We start from the raw sequence: 25,692 nt of genomic DNA on the forward strand, positions 1-25,692 counted from the left end.
ACATAACAAAAGATTTATCTAGGGAAATCCACTTCTCAAAACCCCACTATCTATATTGTGTATATCAAAAATATGAGTGAAGATACAAAGGTTGTTATCACTAGAAAAATTCCACTCAAGTATGATCAACTTTCTCAGCTCACAAGCTAGATCTTAGCCAAAAATTAGCCAATTTTGAAGCTCTCCAAGCCCCTAATCTCTTGCATAATTCCTAGGATGAATAGCCCATATTTAAAGGGAATTCACACTTCCAAAACCGCACAATCCAAACATAGGATCAATCTCTGATGCATGCATGATATTTACACTCCAGTGAATAATACCACTAGTAGTACACTGTCCCTGCACTCTAGTCTCAACTGGGTCTTTCTCTAAATTGACATGCATGAGTTTCTCATGAGGGAATCTTCAGTTAACTGGAGTAGCACTAGTGGATGCATTAATTCACCAACTGACTGTTAGTCCTCTATTAGTTCCAAAAATAATTTAGAACTAATTTAACTGAACTTAATTCAGTAAACTAAGTGATCTAATTTCCAACTCAATTTAAACTCATACTGGAACCCTAAAACTTAGGGAGAACATGTACATGACTACGAAAAGACTTCCAACTCAAAATCCCTAAGCTAATTAAGTTAATTAAACTTAATTAACTATTTACAAGTTGCTATGATAATAGAATTTGACTTTAATTCTTAGTTTAATTCAAGGACAAATTAAACTAGAATTTCTTGTTTCCATTTCTCAACAGTAGATGCCACCATCTACAAACAAATTGTGAGATCCTTGATGTATCTGGTGAACACAAGGCCCAAGCTACGTAGTTAATCAATTGAGTCAAGCCTTGGTGAAGCCTATCAAGTTGTATTGGAAGGAAGCAAAGCATGTGTTAATATATCTCAGAGGCACAACCAAGTATGGGTTTTTGTACAGGAGGATAGAGGGAGTGAAGATCCAAGGATTCATTGATGCAAACTAGGAAGGGAGTTCACTAGACAGGAAAAGTACGTCGGGCTCTATCGTTAGTGTTGGGTCTGCAACTATTTCCTAGTATAGTAGGAAACAAAGGTATGTGCCACTCAACTCAGCAGAGGATGAATACATGGTTGCAAGTCGATCAAGATGTGATGCCATATGTGTTAGGTCCCTATACTACTAGTGTAGCCCCTTATTTCTATTAGTGAAACCCCCTTATGGTATTTTTGTGCCCATGTAGTCCCTATGTTGTTATTATTTTTCCCCATAGAAGCCCACTATTGTTATTTTTGTGCCCCTACAATATTATTGTTATGTAGGCTTTGATTATATTGGGACCACTTAGACCCCTATATATAGAAAGGAGGTATTGTCATTGGTATCATTCAATAATTGTTCATTTGTGTAATGTAAAGGAGGTTGTCCCCTTGAAGAGGCTGATTTTTAAGCTGTTGATCTATCTTTTCTATCTTTTTGTGAGCTGGTTTCATAACATTTGGTATCAGAGCTTTGGATTCTAGGGTTTCGCTACTCCAAACAGGTCATCGTGGAATTTTCACTATAAATTTTTCTCTACGAAGTTTCAGAAGCCAAAAAAAACTCATTTGCGCCGAAATTGTTCTAAAGTTCGGGTACAAATTTCTAATCTTGTCTCTGTATATTTTCGAAGATATGATCTGAGGAAGTTAGGGTTTTTGCAAGCTTTAGAATTCCATCTCAAATAGGTCATCGTAGAATTTTCGCTATAATGTTTTTTCTATGAAGGTTACGACTGTGAAATTAAAATCCATTTAAGTCGAAATGTTGGTGAAGCTCGGGCCCAAATTTCAAATCTTTTTTTGCTCTATTTTCAGAGATGCAATCCAAGATATTTAGGGTTTTTGTAGACGCCCGAATTACATTTCAAATAGGTGACCTTGGGAATGTTGTCAGAACTTTCTCTCTGAGCATCATATTGAAATTTTGTAAGAATTTATAGAAGTAGGACAAACTATAATTTTCTGTGTATTGTTTTCAGGTCTGAAGGTCAAAACAGTGACATGTGGCAGGTCGTACAAGTTCACTCTACTAAACTAGTCTATAATCAGGTCATCATAGGAGATTGGGCATAAATATTTCTTGGAGAATCCAATTTCGATTAGACTGGTGGAATTGGAAAGAGGACACATAGCGCTACTATTGGTTGCAATTTTTGACCTTGGAGATCTGAAATTTCAGATATATAATAGATTCAAGATCAAGCTGTTAAACACAAGAAAAATAATGACTCGAATCAAGAAAATAGAAACACCTAATAAGCAAAACTAGATGGATGATTTGAAGAATGCAATCGAAGCTAAGATAAATAGTTTTATATGTGCCATGGAAGCTAATATCGATGGTAGGGAAGAAGATTTGAGGAAAGGCATGGAATATTTGAATAAAGACATGGAAGGTTTGAAGGAAGGTGGGGCAAAGATGCTACAAGAAAGGCCTCCTAATGACGAAAAGGTAGTAGAGGAAACTCATGATCAGAAAAAATAAAATTTAATCATGATTTTATGGAATCTAACATTGGATTGAAGACCCACAATATTCCAAAGATCGATATGAGGAATTTTGATGGAAAGGATCCCATAACATGGATACTACAGATGGAAAAATATTTTGATCTACATGATGTGCAACTGTTAGAAAAGGTACATATTGCATCTTTATATTTAGAACCGAATCAATTTTTATGGTATAAAGGGCTTTGTTCTTGTAAACTACTTGTCACCTGGTCAATTTTCATGGAGGAAATGATAACACATTACGAGGATACAAAGAGAAATACTTTATTTAGCCAATTGATAAATCTCAAACAAAAGGGTTCAATGGAAAAGCACATTTAGGACTTTCAAAAATTGAATATAAGGGTAAATGATATTCCATAGAAGCAAAGGATTCATGTCTTCATAGGGACTTTAAAGGATAACATTCAACATGAGGTTCATCTTTGGGAACTTGATTCATTGGAGAAGGCATTCAGGTTGGCAAGAAAAATTGAAAGCAAAATTATGGCAACAAGAAATCCTACCACTCACAATTATAAATATGGAAGTGTTGTTGCTCCTAGCCTTCCACAACCTACAAGGTTGACACCACAATAATTGGAAGAAAAAGGAGAAAATGACCTTTTTTACAGTTGTGATAGAAAATACACTAAAGGACATAAGTGTGCTGAGAAGAAATTATTTTACATTGATTGTGAAAAGGAGGAAGAAAAGGACCAAGAAACGTTAAAAGAAGAGAATATACACTAGGAACCAACCCCAGAGAAAGAAGAAATGAATCTGACCATATATTGTAATGCATTGGTAGGAATTACCACTCCTCAAACTCTCAAGATAGAAGGACATATCAAGAAGAAAAAGGATAACCTCACTTTTGTGCAGAATCGAATGAAACAATAGGCAGATCAACATTGCATCGAAAGAAGTTTTGACATATGCGACTGGTATTTTTACGACTGCAACCATACAAACAAATGTCCCTCAAGCAAGCTAAGAAGGATAATAAATTATCACCAAAGTACTATGGTACTTATAAAGTGCTGCAAAATATTGGTACTATGGAATACAAATTGGAGCTTCCCGCATCTTCCTGAGTGCTCCCAATTTTCCATGTTTCATGCTTAAAGAAGGTTATAGGTGAAAAGGTCCCAATTCAAACAATATTGTCAGAACTTCACGAGGAAGGAAAAATCATATTATAACCTGAAGCAGTCACGGAAAGAAGAACCCGACAGCTACGAAATCGATCAATTTTAGAGTATCTCATCAAGTGGAAGAACTTACCTGCTGAATATTCCACTTGGGAGGATGAGAATTTTATACAGAAGCATCCAGAAGCACTCAAGCGTTGAGGACAACACTTTTTGAAGGAGAGGGCCATGTTAGGTCCCTATACTGCTAGTGTAGCCCCTTATTGTTATTAGTGAAACCCCCTTATGGTATTGTTGTGCCCATATAGTCCTTATGTTGTTATTATTGTGCCCCATAGAAGCCCACTATTGTTATTGTTGTGCCCCTACAATATTATTGTTATGTAGGCTCTGATTATAATGGGACCACTAGAAAGGAGGTATTGTCATTTGTATGATCCAAGAATTGTTCATTTATGTAATGTAAATGAGGTTTCCCCTTGAAGAGTTTGATTTTTAAGTCATTGATCTATCTTTTCTATCTTTTTGTGAGCTCGTTTCATAACAATATGGATGAGGAAAATACTTTTGGGTCTTTTGAGTCAGAAAATGGATTTGACAATGATTTATTGTTATAATCAGAGTTGTATTAAACTCTTTGAGAATCCAGTATTTCATAACTGGTCCAAGTACATTGATATCAGGTACCATCGCTTGTAGGATTGTGTGTAGAGGATAATTATGATGCTACAATACATTCCAACTGGGGAGAAGGATATAGATATATTGAAAAGGCATTGTCAAAAGGAAAATTTGAATTCCATAGGTGCAGGATAGGAGTGGTACAAAATCCATTTCTTATTAAGAGGGAGTGTTAGAAATTGTAAAAAGAAAGGTTCAATTAGACTTGTGTCTTAGTCAAATTGAGTAATTCGATTTTCCATATTAGTAGGATGACATGGATTGCTGTTGGCTAGAGTGACATGACCTTGTCTACTAGTTAACTCAGTAAATTTGAGTTATAGGCTAGAAGTAGAGTTGTGCATGTAGTGATTACTAAAATTTAGCAATCTAGTTCAGTTATTTTCAGTTGAACTCAATTAACTAAGCTCAAGTAACTAATTGAGTTAGTTGATGTTGGAAAATACTCGGGGGGGGGGGGGTTGTGTTGAATCAATATTTTTAACTCAATTTAAATTTAAATTTTCTTATTCTGAATTATGTATGCTATTTTTCTTTATGCAACAAGTGTATGTACATAACTTTAGTGAAAGAAAACAACGTATATCCAATTAAAAAATTCTTCATAAGTTCCAGCAGATCTTTATCTTTAACAAGTGCATTATTGATTTCATTAGGCATATAGTATGTAATAAAGAGAAGAATAAACCATCACCCATAAGAAACACATGAGAACACCTAGATTTTTAGGTGGAAACCTAGTGTGGGAGAAAACCACCACTGTCGTCGTCTTTGTCTTCTTTATTATTACATAAAGAAAATCTTCTTACAATATTGTATTGGTGAAAACTCTTCCTAGAATGTAGGAACCAACCTAAATAAGGCTACAACATTCTCTTTTTCTCTAGCATCCACTTAAAGGGAGCTACAACTCCCTAATCTCATTTACCGACAAGGGAGCACCTACCCCATGAACAAATTTACCAGCTACCACTGGAAGGAAGATCCAACTCCCTCACAGAAGGTTCCAACCCTCAGCACCACGTGGACCACGTTTCATAATATTTCAGACTGGATCCGCTTGACTCAAAACATCAAAACGTGTAGGCCACTTTTCATCATATTTTAACACTGGACCCACTACTAACATTAAGCCCAATACCAAGTAATAACTTTGAAATTAGATAATGAATCAAATCATCTATCACTGAACCAACTGAGACAATGTATTACCATCAAACCAATTGCTGAACTAGATTTGAATCAATCATTGCAACTAGATCACACCAATCCATAACAGATATGGACTATCATAACCAGATCATATCAACCACTCATAAATAAGCCATACATTATTTAATCATGATAGAAAATAAGTGTTGTTATTGCATACCCTATCTAGATATACTTCAGAATGTATACGCAACTGTTCTAGAGTAGATTTGTGTATGTACATGTTTCCTATGTATTACACCTGCATACATATCTCAAATAATTGACTACTACATCATTGCTCACTGCATCACTAAATTAACACTGAGCCATACATAGATCATTGAGCTAATCACATATCACTATAAGATCATTACTAACCAATATTACAAACATGAACAACCAATCCAATAAACATTGTCAGAGAAATATCAGCATGATCAAGACTTCATCAACAAACAACATCAAACAGAACATAACTCATCAAATGTCATCATTTATCAACATTGCACACCCTAGAACATATACATGACATTCATGAAACATATCAATGTATGTATAAAATACCATGCATAACACCCGCATACAAATCTCAACATATTGAAGACCATATCTCAGAATATACTCGTGACTATATGGAAGAAGAGTCACGTATGTACATGATTATTTTGAAAAACACTTGCATATAGATCTAAAAACTTTCACTGTAAACACAAGTTCACTCTCCGCATCCTCCACTATCAAAAATTTTGATTTTTGAACAATTCATTTAGATCACAACATCATAATAATTACAAATTCATCATTATTACCTACTTTTACATTTGCAACAAGTAAATTAATAAAGCATATATGTCAAAATCCTTTCATATCTTTCATATCTGAGTCTTCTCCTTGCTCTCTGGTGCACACCTATTTCAAATCAGATTACACATGAATAACCCATTACTTGCAAACACAACATTTTGATCTCCATCTCTTTATATAGTATTTTCCTTAGCCAATACCTTAGGTAAATACCTTGGTCATTTCATAAGTATTCTTTGAAGGGATAAAATAACACTTTTCATTTCAATTACTAGGTCCAATACCATGTTAAATACCCTTGGTATCCAGATTACCATGGTTCACATTCTTTATGCAAATTTGAATCACATAACCTGCTTATGTACATGACCCTTATTCATAGGATCCACAAATACTTTCTCAAACTTCACCTTTAACATCTATCTGTTATTGCACTATCATTTCTATGTCCACAATACTTATACCATTTTGCATTACCTCCACAATTATCATATTATCATTGTTGACATAAAGTACATATGTATCAATCAGGTTTCCATCATGGATAACACATTAGCCATAATGCCAACAATCTCCCCCTTGGACTTGATGGCAACCACTTTGGTGTTTGGAAACCACCTGCAAATACACCTGCAAACACCAAGCCTTCTCTCAAACACACCAATATTCTCTCCAAGCATTTTTCTCCAAACACCAAGCTTCTCTCCCCCCGTTGACATCAACGAAAAATAGCTGAACCAGGTTGAATGAAGTACTTACCTTGTAGTGTTTATCACTGTAAGTATGATCTACTGAATCTGAACCGTGAAATCTACATATTTACCATGCCCCCCCTAAGCATATTCTATACCTTCTAAAGATATGAAATAAGAGTATAATTCTTTAAGAATCAAACAAATATGATCATTCTTATCACCAATGACTCGATTACATCAATCGCCCAACATATTTTGTTTACATATTGGACCCAAATTTTACAGAAATGTCCCAAAATAATTGGATTACATATATGACATGACTTGATCCCAATAGTCCATACATGATTGAATTTTATAATGATTACAACATGGTTCTTTTTCATCACCTTTTAATCAAGAGACATATAAGACACTTATAACTAAAACAAGGACCTCATATATGAAGTATCCTTTGTAGCAAAACCATGATAATCGTCAGCAACCACCATGCACCATATAGGAATCATCTAACAGCAACAACATATATGTCATTATGACAACAACATGAACATTCTCATCATCAAGAAGAAATGTAAGGCAAGGAGGTGTACTATCAATTTTTCCAATATGATCAACATGTGATCAAATATGCAATGTCTCCAAGCATCACGAATCAACTCCAGCATCGCAAGCCATAGAATTAGATCAACGACATAACCAACATCTTCAGTGATCATAGCATACAAATCCTCCTCATTAAGTGTATCAACTAGGATTAACACAACAATAATAACTTCACCAAATGAAACTCAAGCAACATATTGGCATTATCTATTAGAAAATTATATATTACGGAGCAATGGAACACATAAAATATTGCAGAAATATAAACACAGAAAACACATAAAATAAGAGAGACACAGATATACGTGGTTCACCCAGTTTGGGCTACATCCATAGAGAAACAGTTAGTCCTTATTTTATTATATTATCTAGCAAACTAAAGAGATACAACCTACAGCAGATCCGCTGTAACACCCTCTTCTCTCTCAATATCCTCTCTCTTCCTCACTCAGAATACAGATATACATAGATGCAATACAATTCCATCATATATAGTGAGGGGTTTCCTTCTAGGGGAAAAAAACCTAAATTAAACATAACTTCTACCATCAGATCATCCACCTGATGAACGGCCTAGATTGACTAGAAATTACTAGACTTTTACAAGGCAATTTTACATCTATTTTTAGCTTCGGGGGCACTACCCCCGAACCTCCACAAGGAGACTGCTGGCCCCCGGACCCCCCAGCCAGGGGGGATTTACCCCCCCGAACCCCCGCGGGGGGGACAAGTCCCCCCCGCGTGGAGGGGTGTACAGTCATCCTGGGGTATACATCCAGCTGAAACCTTTGAATACAGAAGATAATTAGGCTCCACACCCAATAATCTCCCACTTGGAGACTAATTATAGCAACTCCACCGCTGCTTCATTTTCTAGAAAATTACTCCACTTTGGACCTGGCTGTTTCTCATCTTCTTCATCATACTTGAAGACCAATTGAAACTGAGCAGATTCTTAGTTTCTCCCTGGTTAAAACTTTTGTTAACATATCTCCAGGATTCTGGCTAGTATGTATCTTTTCCAGCTTCAACTTTCCATCTTCCAATGCTGACCATATGAAATGGTACTTGAGCTATATATGTTTAGTCTTGGAATGAAATGCAAAGTTCTTTGCAAGATGTATGGCACTCTGGCTGTCACTGTATAACCTGTCCAACTCCTGCTTCTTGCCCAATTCATCCATAAACCTTTATACCCAAATCATTTCTTTACTAGCCTCTGTAGCAGCAACATACTCTACTTTTGTTGTTGAAAGTGCAACAACACTTTGGATTTTTGAAACCGAACTGACAGCTGTTCCACCTACAGTAAACACATACCCTGTGGTGCTCCTCCTGTTATCTCTATCACCTGCCATATCTGCATCAACATATCCCTGTATAGCAATGTTTGAACCACCAAAGCATAATGCTTGATTCGTGGTACCTCTCAAATACCTGAGAATCCACTTCACTGCCATCCAATGTTCTATTCCTGGATTGTTCATGTACTTGCTTAAAACTCCCACTGCATGTGCAATATCAGGCCTTGTGCAGACCATTGCATACATTAAGCTTCCAACTGTTGATGCATATGGAACTTTAGACATATGAGCCATTTCTTCCCAAGTCTTGGGACACGCCTCCTTACTTAATTTGAAATTGCTAGCCAAAGGTATACTAACTAGTTTTGCATTCTGCATATTAAACCTTTTCAACACCTTTTCTATGTACTCACTTTGAGACAATGCTAATTTGCGATTCTTCCTATCTCTAGTTATTCTCATACCAAGGATTTGTTTTGCAGCACCAAGATCCTTCATTGCAAATGAGTTTGCCAATTTCCTTTTGAGCACATTTATTTCCTGCATGTTAGAACCTGCAAGAAGCATATCATCTACATATAATAGCAATATAATATAGCTGCCATCATTTTGCCTTTTGAGATAAACACAATGATCAAAGTGACATCTAGTATAACCTTGTTCAGATATAAACCTGTCAAATTTTAGATACCACTGCCTTGGAGCCTGTTTTAAGCTATACAAGCTCTTCTTCAACCTGCACACTAGTTTCTCCTTCCCTTTTACCTCATATCCTTGTGGCTGCTGCATATATATCTCTTCCTCCAAATCCCCATGGAGAAAGGTTGTCTTTACATCTAATTGCTCTAGATGCAAATCTTCAGTTGCTACTAGACTTAAAATAGCTCTGATTGAAGTCATTTTAACAACAGGAGAAAATATTTCATCAAAATTAATACCTTTCTTCTATGCAAACCCCTTCACCACAACTCTAGCTTTGTACCTCTATTTTCCTCCATCTTCTTCCTTCAACCTATAAACCCATTTAGTTTGCAATGTTGTTTTACTTGTAGGCAACCTGACTAAGTCCCAAGTCTGGTTATGTGCTAAGGAGTCCATCTCTTCTTTCATGGCTTGCTCCCACTTCTTCCTGGTTTCTACCTACATTGCTTCTTCATAACATTCTGGTTCACCAGAATTAGTCAACAACACATAATATAATCAAGGAGAGTATTGTTCAGGGGGTCTACTTATCCTGGTAGATCTTCTAACACCACTTTCAGGTGTTTGAAGTGCTTGTTGCTGTTGTGGTTGTTGTTCTGGTTGTTGATCATTATGATTTTCAAGCACCATCACTTTTCTTGTGATATTTTCAAGCACTGTGTATTCTCTGTTTTCTTTTTCTTGTTTCCTTTCCTGCAACTGATTCTTATACAAGACCTTTTCATTGAATATTACATCTCTGCTCCTAATGATTTTGTGATTTTCATAGTCATATAAGCGATAACCAAAATCATTAACACCATATCCAATAAAGGTACATTTCTTTGATTTTGCCTCAAGCTTTGTTCTATTTTCTTTGTTAATGTGGACAAAGGCTTCACAACCAAAAGTCTTCAAAAAGGAGTAGTTTACCTTTTTACCTGTCCATGCCTCCTCTGGAATACCACCATCCAAGGAACTTGAAGGCCCTCTATTTATTAGATAAACAACAGTATCTACAACATCTGCCCAAAATTGTAAAGGAAATCCTGCATGCAATCTCATGCACCTTGCACGCTCCATGATTGTCCTATTCATAAATTTTGACACACCATTTTCTTGTGGTGTTCCTAGAACTGTCTTCTCTCTACGGATTCCATTCTTTGAACAGTACCTATCAAACTCTTAGCTGCAATATTCACCTCCATTGTCTGATCTCAGACACTTCAACCTTTTTCCTGTCTCATTTTCACCCAAATCTTTCCATTTCTTGAAAGTATCAAATACATCAGATTTATTTCAAATACAATAAATCTAGGTTTTTCTGGTTGCATCATCAATAAAAGTAACATAATAATGAGAGCCACCAGGAGATGATACCTGAGCAGGTCCCCATACATCTGTATGCACAAGCTCTAATTTTTCAATCTTCTTTTCTTTCCCAACTCTAAGGAATCTCACTCTCTTCTGTTTTCTATAAACACAATTCTCACAGAAGTCCAAATCAACGTTCTTCAAACCCAACAACAAATTCCTTGAGTGAAGAATCTTCATCCCCTTCTCACTCATGTGTTTGAGCCTATGATGCCATAACGCTGCATTTGCTCCTTTGGAAGTTAAAGCATTAACAGAGTTAGAAATACCATTGCATAAATAAAATGTACCAACCTTTTTTCCTTTTGCTATTACCAGGCCTCCTTTGGTGACCTTCCAAGCTTTATCTATGAAATTTGTCACACAACCTTCATTGCCTAACTACCCTATTGAAATCATATTTTTCTTCAGATCTGGAACAGTCCTTACCTCATTTAGTAGCCATTGGTTTCTATTCTGCTGTTTTACAAGAACCTTACGCATTCCAACAATTTTACAGGGTTTATCATCACCCAAACAGACTTGTCCAAAATCTCCTTGAACATAGTCATGTAAATATTTCTTATCAGGTGTGGCATGGAATGAGGCCCCTGAATCTACCAGCCAGGAATCAATAATATTTTCGAAAGAAAGAATCAAAGCATCTTGTAACACCTCACCTGTCACATTTTCTTCATGATTGTTTTCTTATTGTGCATTTCCTTCTTTTCCCTTCCGAGATCTACAGTCTTTCTTTAGGTGTCCTTTCTTTCCGCATTTCTAGCACACTATCCCCGATCTAGACTTGGATCTACCTTTCCTTGATTTACTGCGATATCCTGAACTCTTTCCTCTTTCCATTTTTCTTCCCATAGACTCTGCACTCAAAGCATTATCTGATGTCTCACCGGAGCTTTTCCATCACATTTCCTCGCTAAGGATTTCATCGACAACATCATCAAACTTTAATGTACTAGATCCAGAGACAGAATTACTAATGGCCATAACTAAACCATTCCAACTTTTTGGCAATGAGCATAGAAATAACAGAGCCCTAACTTCATCATCAAAATTTACCCCTACAGAACTTAACTAACTTGTAACTGTATTAAAATCATTTAAATGGTCTACAACAGATCCACTTTCTAACATCTTCATATTAAATAAATGCTTCATAAGAAATACCTTATTTGAGGCTGAGGGTTTTTCATATAGTTTGGCAAATGCCAACATTAAACCCTGTGTTGTCGTTTCCTTTGAAATATTAAATGCTACTAATGCCACTAGGCACAGTCGTATTGTTCCAAGTGCCTTTCTGTCAAGAATATCCCATTTTGTGTCTGTCATACTCGTCGGCTTCTTTGTCTTTCCACTCAATGGTAGGTACAGATCTCTCTGATATAGATAATCTTCCATCTACATATTCCATAGCTGGTAGTTTTGGTTGTTGAATTTTTCGACCCTAGACCTACCATCTTCCGCCATTGCTCCCACTCGAACCAGGAACCCTTCTCTCCTACGAGTTTATCAACCAAATAGACCTTCGGCTCTGATATTAGTTGTTAGAAAATTATATATTACGAAGCAATGGAACACATAAAATATTGCAGAAATATAAACACAGAAAACGCATAAAACAAGAGAGACATAGATATACATGGTTCACCCAGTTTGGGCTACGTCCACAGAGATATATCCAGTCCTTATTTTATTATATTATCTAGCAAACTAAAGAGATACAACCTACTTTAGATCCGTTGTAACACCCTCTTTGCTCTCAATCTCCTCTCTCTTCCTCACTCAGAATACAGATATACATAGATGAAATACAATTCCCTCATATATAGTGAGTGGTTGCCTTCTAGGGAAAAAAACCCTAATTTAAACATAACTTCTACCATCATATCATCCGCCTAATGAACGACCTAGATTGACTAGAAATTGCCAGACTTTTACAAGGCAATTTTACATCTATTTTTAGCTTCGGGGGCACTGCCCTCGAACCCTCGCCGGGGGACTGCTGGTCCCTGTACCCCCCAGCCAGGGGGGATGTACCCCCCTGGACTCCCATGGGGGGGACAAGTCCCCCTTGCACCCCCGCGTGGAGGGGTGTATAGTCATCCTGGGGTATACATCCGGCTGAAACCTTTGAATACAGAAGATAATCAGGCTCCACACCCAACATCATCCATAACTTCACCACATGCAATCCATGCATCATTGATAACCCATGACATAATTACAAAAACATATATATCTTCTCAATGAAAGATGTCATCGACAATGAGTAAATCATGAAATCATCATCATCAGCCAATGTCAAATAAGTAGTGCCTAACAAGAGACCATAATGCCAACAATGAAATATTAAAAACATAGAAGATGCTCCCCTTGAACCTGTGCCAACTCATCTCATTAATCAATATATGCATAAAAGAACTGTTTCAACAACAACAATATAGGATTTTGCAATCACTCATAAACTCTAATGAACCAACATCATTCCTAAGCATTATGCGAGAATCATCAACAAAATATAACAAATTAATGTGAGAACCAGAATGCTAATAATGAACTGATGGAAGCATATGAGAAGCTCCCCCTGAATCTATGCCACTCCTTTTTCTTTATTGAGAGGCATACACAATTGTCTAGATAAAAAATTGTGTATACATGCATCTGTCTTTCATAAGATCCACATTCAGAAAGTAAAATTGCTCATGTTTATAGCCACAACTCCCCCTGAACATGACATTTTTGTTCCTAGTCACTGTTTCTTCATTAGATTTAATGTCAATAAGATAAACATCATCAAAATAATATAAAAACAATATCAGAAATCATCAAGATACATATGCATATCTCCCCCTGAGATCACACATAGCTGATCCTGTGGACCTGATAGTCATCACATGTTCTTCATGAGGTTATATACCTAACATTTACTTCTACAATCACTATTAGAAACATGCTTTAAATACAATAGATTATAATACAACATGTCTTCTTTTACTCTGAATCTGAGGAAGAGGAACTATCCCTCTTATTTATGCCTGAATTCTTTTTTACTAGCACATATAATTTGTTTGCATTTTTGAATCCTCTTGCTATAACCTTTCCTACCTATTCTTCTATAACTTTGCATTTAGTTGAAGTAAACACAATAAAATGTCCTTTATCAGCTATTTGACATACAATTAGAATATTCTGTTTAACCCTTGAACTAATAATTCATCAATTTCTTTTGTATACTTATCAAGATCGGCTCTACCTTTTCCCAAAACTTTTGTTGGAGAATTATTTCCAAGAACAACTTTACCATCTTTGTTTTTCTTGAGATATTCAAACTTGGTTTTATCTCTAGTCATGTGATGAGAGCTTCCACTATCTATGTACCATTCATATTCGTATTCAAATGAGCAAAGGGCAAGGCCACACCTTATTTGTTCTTCCTCCTTTTATTTAATATCAGAAGTGTTGGTGGATCCATCTTTCTTAAGTCTTTTGGTAATAATATTCTTGTCTAGCTGCTTGCCTTAGAGGAAACCAATTTGTTGTCTGTGTAAATCCATTGACTTGTTCCTGCATTTTTTTGCTACACACCCAAACTTTTTACAAGTATAACATCTTACATGACCAGAAAAGGGAGTAGAGGGATCATAATATTTTTGTTTCATATTCCTCCTCTTGCAATCGATAGCTTTGTGACCAAATATGTTTCAAGAAAAGCAATATCCTTTAAAGAAACCTGATAACCCGGGAGCTGATGATCTTCCTATGAACCTGACTCTACAATTGGCTGCAAAGTGTCCAAATTTATGACAGATAAAAATTTCAACATCATTATCCAAAGGAGAGAATCGATTGATACTTCTATAGTTAGGAGAAAATGATTTCTTTTTTTAAATTATCTCTCTTTGGTTGTTGGTTTAGTTGAGTTTTTAATTCTTTACCAGGTATTTCAGAGTTTTCTTTGTTAATCTCATAATTTTTTGCACAAGCTTGTGAGCTATATTCTTCTTTTACAGTTTCATGAAAACCAAGACCAAATTTAATGGAGGGTGACCTTTGACTATTGAGAATGTTATCCAAAATCTTAGTACTATCTTGGAATCTCAATTGTTTTCCTTTTCTTCTAATTTACTTTTTAGAATGCTTATCTCGACCTCCAATCTTTGACACTATTCTTCTTTTCCAGATACTGCTTCCTCATTCCTTCAACCTTTATTCCTTCTTTCAATTGCTCTTTTAATTTGATAATTTCTTCCTTCAAGACATTTTCTTGTTCTTCAAATACTTCAAGTAGTTCTTCATTTTGTTTGTTTTACTTTTCAAGGTATGATCTTAGAGAGACAATCTCAACTTCATGTCCTTCACACTATTGTTTAGATTTTGCTACAGTATTTACCAATTTATCATGATCCATGTTCTCATATGTTTGCAACTTATTCTTAAGAGTGTTAATCCTTTTCAAAGAAAAAAAAAGTTTTCGTCTAAGATTAAGAGCTTTATATAACTTGTCTTCTTTCGAACCAATAACTCCATCTGACATATTATACTCATCATTATTTCTTTTAAAAACAATATTATCTATAGGTTCTCCTGATGAACAATATTCCTCTGTTTTTCCTTCATAAATTTCTTGTAGATTATCCCATAATTCCTTTGTTGTTGCATAATGTGTAATCTTTCCTAATGCTGAATCATGTATGTTATAAATGATTTCATTTAATTCCACATTATTCTTTTGTAATTCTTCATCTAATGGAGGCATTTTAGTGCAACCATTACATACTAAATTCAAAACATTTGATCCAAGGTTCATTAGCTTAGACTTCATATTTTCTTTCCATTCCTGATAATTATCATCACTAAGCATAAGCATACCTTTATTTTCCATTTTTCATTTTCTCTGTAGGATTACTTTCACTAATACCCATGAGAGCAACTCTAGTTAATTCATTATCATCAATATTACATAGACATGGAAATGGATGATAGTTAGAACAAGAATAGTACCTAATAATTCTTTGTTACTATTTTCTTCATTCTTGATTAACAGAAAACAGGGTGCTCCTGAATCTAAATATTTGCGGACATCTATCATTGCCACTACATCTAATATATCGCTTTCACTGCCACATTTATCTTGAGTTGTCTTCTTCCTTTGAGTTGCCTTCTTCTTTTTCTTATTTCCCATTGTCCCTGATCCACTCTCAAGTGATTAAGCTTCTACTGGAGTGACCTACTCTTATACCAATTGTTGGGAAAAAATACTTGGGGGGGGGGGGGGGGGGGTGAATCAGTATTTTAAACTCACTTTAACTTTTAATTTTCTTATTCTGAATTATGTACACTACAATTATTTATGCAACAAGCGTATGTACGCAACTTCAATGAAAGAAAACAACATATATCTAGTTAATCAATTCTTTATAAGTTATATAAGAAATTTATCTTTAACCAGTGCATTATTAATTTCATCAGACATATAATATGCAATAAATAGCAGAATAAACCATCAAACATAAGAAACACATGAAAATGCCATGATTTTTAAGTTGAAATCCAATGTGGGAGAAAAACACCGCTATCATCGTCTCTGTCTTCTTTATTATCATATAAAGAAATTTTCTTACAATCTTGTGTTGGTGTAGACTCTTACAAGCATGGAGGCACCCATTCACAGAAGGCTACAACCTTTTCTCATTCTCCAACACCCATTGGAAGGGAGCTACAACCCCCTGATCATGTTTACCAACTCCTACCAGAAGGGAGAACCTACACCTTGAATAAATTTACTAGCTATCACTGGAAGGAAGCTCCAATTCCCTCATTGAAGGCTCCTACCCTCAAAACCTCGTGGACCACATTTCATAATATTTTAGAATGGATCCACCTGACTCAAAAAATCAAAACACCTTTTAGCTACTTTTCATCATATTTTCATACTAGACCCACTTCCAACATTAATCCCAATACCAAGTAATAACTCTGAAACCAAATACTGAATCAAATCATTAATCACCAAACCAACTGAATCACTATATTACCATCAAACCAATCGTTGAACTGGATCTCAATCAATCATTGCAACTAGATCGCACCAATCCATAACAAATATAGACTATCATAACTAGATCATACCAATCACTCATAAATAAGCCATACACTATTTAACCGTCATAGAAACTAAGTGTTGTTACTACAAACCCTGTTCATATATACTTTAGAATGTATATGCAGCTATTCTGAAGAATACCCGCGTATGTATGTGCTTCCTTTGTATTACACCTATGTACAGAGCTCAAATCATTGAAAGTACACCATGAATCACTACATCACTGAATTAAAAATGAACCATACTTAGATGATTAAACCAATCACAGATCATTGTAGCATCATTAAAAACTAATATTCCAAACATGAACAACCAACCCAATCAATAATGTTAGACAGAGATCAACATCATCAAGACTTCATTAACATACAACATCAAAAAGAATATAACTCATAAAATGTCATTATTTATCAACACTGCACACTCTAGAACATATACATGACATTCATGAAACATATTAGCATATGTACACTACTACCATGCATAACTACTATGTACAGATCTCAACATACTGAAGACCATATCTCAGAATATACATACGGCTATATGGAACTAGATTCACATATGTACACAATTATTCTGAAACAAACCCGCGTACAGATCTGAAAACTTTCACTGCAAACACAGTTTCACTCTCTGCAACGTTCACTATAAAAACTTTAGATTTACGAATAATTCATTTAGATCAAAACATCATCATAATTACAAATTCATCATTATTAACTACTTTGACATTTGTAACAAGGAAATCAATCAAGCATTTATGTGAGCATCCTTTTAGATATTTCATGTCGGAGTCTTCTCTTTGCTCCCTGGTGCACAACTATTTTAGATTATATTACACATGAATATCCCATTACTTGCACACACAACACCTTGATCTCCATCTCTTTATATAGTATTTGCATTATCCAATACCTCAGGTAAATAACTTGGTAATGTTATAAGTATTCTTTGACGGGATCAAATAACTGTTGTCATTCCAATTACTATTGGCCAATACCATGGTAAAGACCCCTCGTATCCATATTACCATGGTTCAAATTCCGTACGCAACTTTGACTCACAAGTCTCACTATTGTAGCGACTGCATCACCCTCCAAAATTTTTACCCGTGTCCAATTTCCGAGCCTCCTTTGAGATTTTTACTTGATATTTGCACGCACTCGGGTTCACCCCATGAGCTTGTGTGAGTCTTTGCACCCACCTTGCTTAACCATTCAACGGGCAGTGTTTGCATGTTGGTAACAATGTCTCGCTTGCGACCATGTTCTAGTCATACACAAGGTCTCTGCTTCATGTGTACATGTTTTTTTCACTATGTAAACATCCGTCATGCTCACACACAGAGTCGTATACACTGTCGCGCAAGCATCGTTGCGATCATCCAACGATCAATCACAAGCATCGTGCTTGTCGACTTACACCGTCGGTCGGTCATGTTGAGCATGTATGTCTGGATGGTTTGAGTCGTCTTATTGTCAAGTTATTTAAGTGTGTGTTTTCAAGTTTTCATATGCACCTTTTCACTCGCTCACACACTTAGTCGTTTTGCTGAAGTACTGATGACGAGATCATCATCTAATAGCCGAACATTCACCCCTCCATCGACTCGATTGACTGTCACAAAGAATAGTACCAAAGAATCTAACAAGCCATTTCAAGTTGCGCTGCTCACAAGCTGATCAATCAACCCTCCTGTTGGTCAACCAGAGAGTTTGACTCGACAGTAACCTAGAGACTTACTCCCTTAAAAAATTGTGAAGAGGCTGCAGAGCATGCCCCCTCCGCTGACTAAGAAAATTGCGTAGACAGGCTAGACAGACACCCCGTGCCATCCCTATCTCACTTAGAAAATTGGGTAGTTTTCCCTGTCGGCCCACCAGTCAACCGACCGGCTGCTCACCTGGAAAACTGCGTAATTTCATGAGCAAGACCTCTGCTGCCGAGCAGTCCGCTCAGCTCAAAAACTACGCAGAGGTGGTCAGTAGGTCAGCCTCCTAGCATCAACGCAGTTTTTTCCCATCAACAGCTCCCAGCAGCCTACTACCAGCTCCCTCCAGGAATTGTGCAGTTTTTGTTGCCAAGCTCCTGTAGCTCACTTCCATCTCCCTCTAGAATTTGTGCAGATTTTGTTTGCCTAGCCTTCCTACAACCTGGACTACACCTCCAAAAATTTAGATAGATTTTTTCTCCAGCCAATCTAGATCCCACGAACAGTCATTGTCGATCCAGATTGCCTGTCACCATATCCCAGTGACTTATGTGTAGGTTTTACCAGCAATGCCTAGAGCCTCCATCCAATCTCAAAACTTTCCTCACACGGTTTCGTAACCTTGTCTTCTCTCCTGGTCACTTGCGTTCGAAACGATCATGCATCATGGTAAACTAGGAGGTTTATGGATTTGATGTCATCTCGTCATCGACTATAGATACAGGTACACAAAAAAACATGGCATGACGATGGATGGGATGAACAAGGGGAGTATATGTAAGAGGGCATGTTCGTGAACAGATGAATAAACGATGCATGCAAAGAAATGTGTTCGCAAATAGACAATCAGGAAAAGATGTGTTCGTGGAAATACAGATGGACGAACATGTGAATATGTGTTCACAGACAGATATATGGATGGACAAACATGTGAATATGTGTTCGCGGATGGATAGACAGACGAACATACGCTTTTCACGAACGAACGAACCTGTCAAGCATGTGAACATACAAGTAAGGAGAAACGTGTGAATGCAACATCAAGCGAACCCAATGACCATTGAAGACTCCGCACACCTTTCCTTGAGGAGGTGAAGCTGTGACACACCATGAGGAAATCCATCACCCAACAACACTATAGCTTGTCATGCACACTAACAGTAGCGCGAATGTACTAGCACTGTCATGTCGAGTCTTGTCATGAGTCATGTCATCCACATCACTATTGTGGGCCATATTGTTGATCAATGTAATGTAACGTGGAAGTCCAGGAGACCCATTTGTCATATGAAGAGTCATGTAAAGTTGAAATTTCATGGAAGTCAGACAGTCATGAGGAAAGTCGAACAGTCACAAGGGTCAGTTTCACCCTTGGCTATAAATATCCCCTCATTTGTGCATGCAAAGGATTTTTCACCTTAGCTCCTCTCACATTGCCTTGAGAGTCTATAATATTTTCTTTGAGGAGTAAGTAGTGGCTCCAATGCCCCTTCCATGAGGTTAGTAATGTCTGGTTCAATGTGTCTTGGAACTTTTGCTTAATTCAGAAGCCTGCTAACAGGCCAACACGGTTTCACACATGTGTTGTAACTGTTTGTAAGATTCATCTTGAACACTTGTAATGCATCTTTCTTGAACTTCTGTCTAACACTTGGATTCATTCAACTGTTCTAATACATATATATTAATGAAAATGTGTTTTACAAGTTGTTAATGCTATTCTGCCCGTGTTGGTTGCCTCCCAGACATCAGAAAAAAACTTTCACGTAAACTTTCTATAACGACTGTCACACTTGCACGAATTGCCCAATGAGTGTTGTATGTGCTATCTTACCTTACGTGTTGTGACTGCCGCATCCATGTGGATTCCTCCTAGGGATGTTGCACACGTCCTGTTGTGTTGTGTGTTCCTAATAGAGTTGGGTTTCCTCCCATCTGACATGGGACTCACTCCCACCCTTTCTCTCTTAGGTGAAAGAATATTGAGACAAGTAACACTATAAATCACCAGGCATGCAAATCTCACTACTCGAAGACGAAGCAAACCACTCTCCTATGCTAACAAGAAAGAGCTAAGGCAAACATTTAAGATAATGGAAACTAGGCCATCATAATAGATGGGACTCGCATACCAAATGGTGTGAGGTCTAGTTGGGACTTCATACAGCGGTGATCCCATGAATGTTGGCGGGTCCAACACCGTCAACATTTCTGGTGCTAGAAGGATGGCCGCTAGTTGTTTATGGCTGAATGTCCTCTCACACTCACTCATCAACCATTTGGTCAAGGAAGTAACTCGCACTCCCTATCACCCATGCGCGACTCTGTAGTTGGTTTCTCCTCACCTCCCAAGACTAAACATGAAATTTCATATCACCACCTTCGCTCTGTCCATCCCATCATATGCCAGTTTGTGAAATTAATCCTAGGAATACATCATCTTCCATACGCATCAAGGAAGCCAAAAACCACTCCCATAAGGGTTGTTGTATCATCAGTGGAAGAAGCAGTTCTTGCCACACTTGAAGGTCTGGCAGAAGCTGTTGAAGATGAAGAGGAGACTCTAATATTCCAATAGGGAGAAAGAGACACCTTCGTGATCTTGGGCTCATACTTTGGTACAGGAGGCAGAGGGGAAAGCAGTGGAGGAGGTGGAGGCGGAGACAAATTAACGAACTCAGATCCATAACCATGAGATTCTTAAGAAGAGTAGGAGGACGACAAAGAAGAAGAGATCGCTGACCAAAATCTAGAATGGATGACTTAGGGACCATTGGCTCTCCCGGGTGCTTTGCACAAGATGCCAAAGCGGGCAAAGAGAATGAACATCAAGCTCAACCTTAACATCACAGTGGGGGCAGAGGACGATTTGGACAACTTCTACTTGCAACTGTAGACCCTTGAGGTACGGTACGATAGTGTAGCATGTAGATTGTTTCCATGTATCTTAGATGGTCACGCAACTGCATGGTATCAGAACCTTCCAGCCAACTCCACACAGAACTAGGGTGCGTTCAAATGCATATTTTTGGAAAAATTTGCTGATGAAAAGACCCCAATCATGTTACTCAAAGAATTGGGGAGCTTGAAGATGGAGGGGAAATAAAAGGTAAATGAATTCAATTAGAGGTTTATGCGCATATTGAACAAGTTTGCAGCAGACACGGAGCCTCATGACTCCATCACTGTCGATTACTACCCGTCCGCACTACTGACCAACATTGTGCAGTTCGTCAACCGAATTGCGAATCCAACATTACTGGAAAACTATGAAGAGGAAATCACTGTTGAGAAAGACTTACACGTGATTGGAGTCATCAAGGGTGATGAAACAAAAAAGGACTGCAGATATGCAAGCAGGAAGTCCCAGGCAGTGATGAGCAGCGGTAGAGACAAGGAAACAAGTGATGTTGAAACCCTCACTCATCTCGTGAAGAACTTGACATCGGAAGTGTTTGAGCTTAAATAACAAAAAATGAACATGTCTACAAGCAACCATTTTCCCAAACAGAGACAAGGAAGCATGTCATCAGGCAAAAATCATCTCTCAATGAAAACTACATAGAGCTCTTTTTTGAGCTCAATCGGTGTGCGGCCCCGAATTATGTTCATTTCATGAAGATGGTCATCCAAAGAATTCCTTTTCAGACTAGAAGTGAGTTGCAAACTTAGTATATAGTTGCACATTCGACATCGACAATAGTATGAAGGAATTGGCGAGAGATACAGATAATGACGAAGATGTTTCACTTGATGAGGCATCAAGTTCTGGGCATGTGGTAAACATGTATCAGTGCTTGCAAGCAATGCTGAATACAAACACCGGGAAACAACCCTAAAATAAAAATGACCGTTACAATCGTAGGAGTAAGGGGGTGCCCCCTACAGTTGGGGAAGTGCAAGAAAACATGAGGCTACTGATGAGGAAGGTTGATCCACCAACCATCCCAAAGGCAAAAACACAAAGCAAGCCTCGGAAGACAACAACGGACAAGAGTACGTCCATGAGAAGCAAACTGTAGAATACTTCGTCAGACAACACGATCACCAATATTACCCTGGACACCTCAATGAGTCTACCCCCTCTGGGTTACAACATTGTGGATGCCATGAAGAAAAATCATGCAAACATCAGTTTGTTCGAGTTAGCTAAGATCTAGAGCTAGCGGGACATCCTGCTGTGCGCACTAGGATAGCCTGCAATGGACAACGCAAAATCTACCAGAAAGGGAGAAAGAACACCTCCCAGTTCTCTTTTAGCTATGCTAAACACACTCCGGATAGAAGAAGAAAACTCAGGTTTCCCTCCATTCATGCTCTCATTCGAAATATTCAACTCTAATGTTAACAACTGCTTGGTTAATTCTGGCGCGGAAACCAACGTCATGCCGCTCTCCATTGCCAAAAAGATCAATGCACAATGGAGAAATACATCCGCGCAAATCATCCAACTTGATCGAACATGTGTACCAGCCATTGATGAACTTTGAGATGTGATCATACGACTATCTCACGATAGCTGAGTCCACTAGTGCATCGACATTGTTGTTGTGGACATACCAGAAGCATATGGCTTACTACTTAGCAGAGACTGGTCCAGCAAGTTGAACATGTATTTCACTACGGATTGGTCGCACATGTGGCTTTCGTACAAGGGTAAAAACAATCAAATTCGGGTGTTATCCGAGAGGTATATGAGGCACAATGTCACTCCCATTAATGGCGAAAATGAACTATTGGCCTTCGCAGAACTCATGTTTGGCAACTGCCTCCTGGAAACAACGTTGGGGTGTTATCCTGCATGGCCAGCTCCAACCCCACCAGACACGTAGTTGGGTCTCCTTCCTTGCCCAACTGATGGAAATGAAGCATGTATAGTATATTGTAACAATAGTAGCAGTAGTGCAAGCGCATCGAATGGTTTGTGTACAGATGAGTTGTGGACCATGTATTTCGATGGATCAAAGACATTGGACGACTCAAGAGTTAGGTGTGTCTTGATCGACCCAAACTACAGGAAACATCTGATTTCGAGTCACTTGGAGTTCGAGTGCATGAACAACGTTGATGATTATGAAACACTCATGTTGGGCTTGTAGAAAGCCATCAGCCTCAATATGGTCACGCTCAAAGTGGTAGGTGATTCATAGATATGGTATGACAAGTACATACCACCGTTCACTATTTATCACCGCATCTCAAAAGTTAACCACAAGAGGTATGGCGACTGATCTCTAACTTCCAAGCATTTAACATCACTATTGTACAACATACGTGTAATGCATCTGCCAATCCTCTAGCGAACACAACCTATAGGATGTCATCGATTAGGGATAAATTTACTATTGAAATTTTATATAGACCATCTATCCTGGATAACATAAATAACTTACGCATGTTTCATGATGATCAACAGATACTACATTTCATGGCCAACGCTAACACCTTCAAGGATGTAGTGATAAATGAAGATGAGCATGAGTGATCTCTACAAGCAGAAGCTGGTAGCAAGAAAGACCACCTCATCCCTAAGGGAGTGGCATCATTGGAAAAGATTTATGACTTGCAAGAATGCTTTTAGGGTCCATGGAATAGCAAAACCCACAGTTCCACCATGATGCACGAGTTGATCAACTTCGGAATAGAACAATATTTGAAGTTCGTCAATCTCGGTATGTGTTGGACACAACAAGAGTGGAAAACCTTTGTCCGCTTGTTTAAACAATACCTGGATATGTTCGCATGGATGTACGATGATCTGAAAACTTATGACACACGAATAATCCAACACATCATTCTAATGAAAGAAGGGGTGAAGCCATATCAGCAGAAGCTGAGGAAATTACATTCGTCACTTGAACCCCTCATACAGAAAGAGCTCACGAAGATGTTGGATGCACATATCATATACAAAGTTTGTCATTCTACTTGTGTTTCAAACCTTGTTCCTGTACGTAGGAAGTCCGGGGAAATCTGCTTGTGTTTTGATTTCTGGAATATGAACTGTGCCTCAGACAAAGACAACTACCCCATGTCGTCTATGGACCACATTCTGAAAATAGTATCTAGGGCATAGATGTTTTCCTTACTCGATTATTTTTCAAGATACAATCAGATTCTGGTAGCAAAACCTTACAGACTCAAAACTACCTTTCGTACCAAGTCGGGTATGTTCGCATATAGACGAATGTCATTTGGGCTTGTGAATGTAGGCGCAACCTTTCAGTGTGCCATGGACATCACCTTCCATGGAATGATCAGATAGAGGGTAGTGGTATACCTCGATGATGTGAATGTGTTCTCAAGGAAACGTGAGGACCACATATGCCATCTGAAGAAAATTTTTGAGCGATGCCGGAAATACGAGATTTCCTTGAATCCCAAAAAGAGCATATTCGCAGTGTTTGAGGGGAACCTCCTTGCACATAATGTTGACAAAAGTGGGATCAAGTTTGATATGGACTGGGTCCAGACTATTACATAGATCCCTCACCCAGCCAACAAGAAAGCCATGCAGTCCTTCTTGGGAAAGATAAACTTCCTCTAGAAGTTCATCTTGGATTATGCACAGATAGTCAAACCTATGCAGGACATGACCAAGAATGATTCAATCTACAACTGGGACAAGATGGAAAAGTATGCATTCACTTGTATCAAGCAGGTTATTGTAGAAGTACCTACACTCTACAACCCAGACTTCAAAAAATACTTCCTGTTATACAACCTCGCCTCCGATAATTCGCTCGCTGCAATACTCACTCAGAAGGACGACATGAATGATGAACGTTCCATCTCCTTCATGAGCGCAAGCATGCAGGGACCCAAACTCAACTACCCCACTGTTGAAAAACAAGCATATGCAGTTTACAAGGAGGTGA

The sequence above is a fragment of the Pinus tabuliformis genome, chromosome 7 (assembly GCF_031772625.1).
Source record: "Pinus tabuliformis cultivar Carrire ecotype Pingquan chromosome 7, CPIR1, whole genome shotgun sequence".
In the NCBI taxonomy this organism is placed as follows: domain Eukaryota; kingdom Viridiplantae; phylum Streptophyta; class Pinopsida; order Pinales; family Pinaceae; genus Pinus; species Pinus tabuliformis.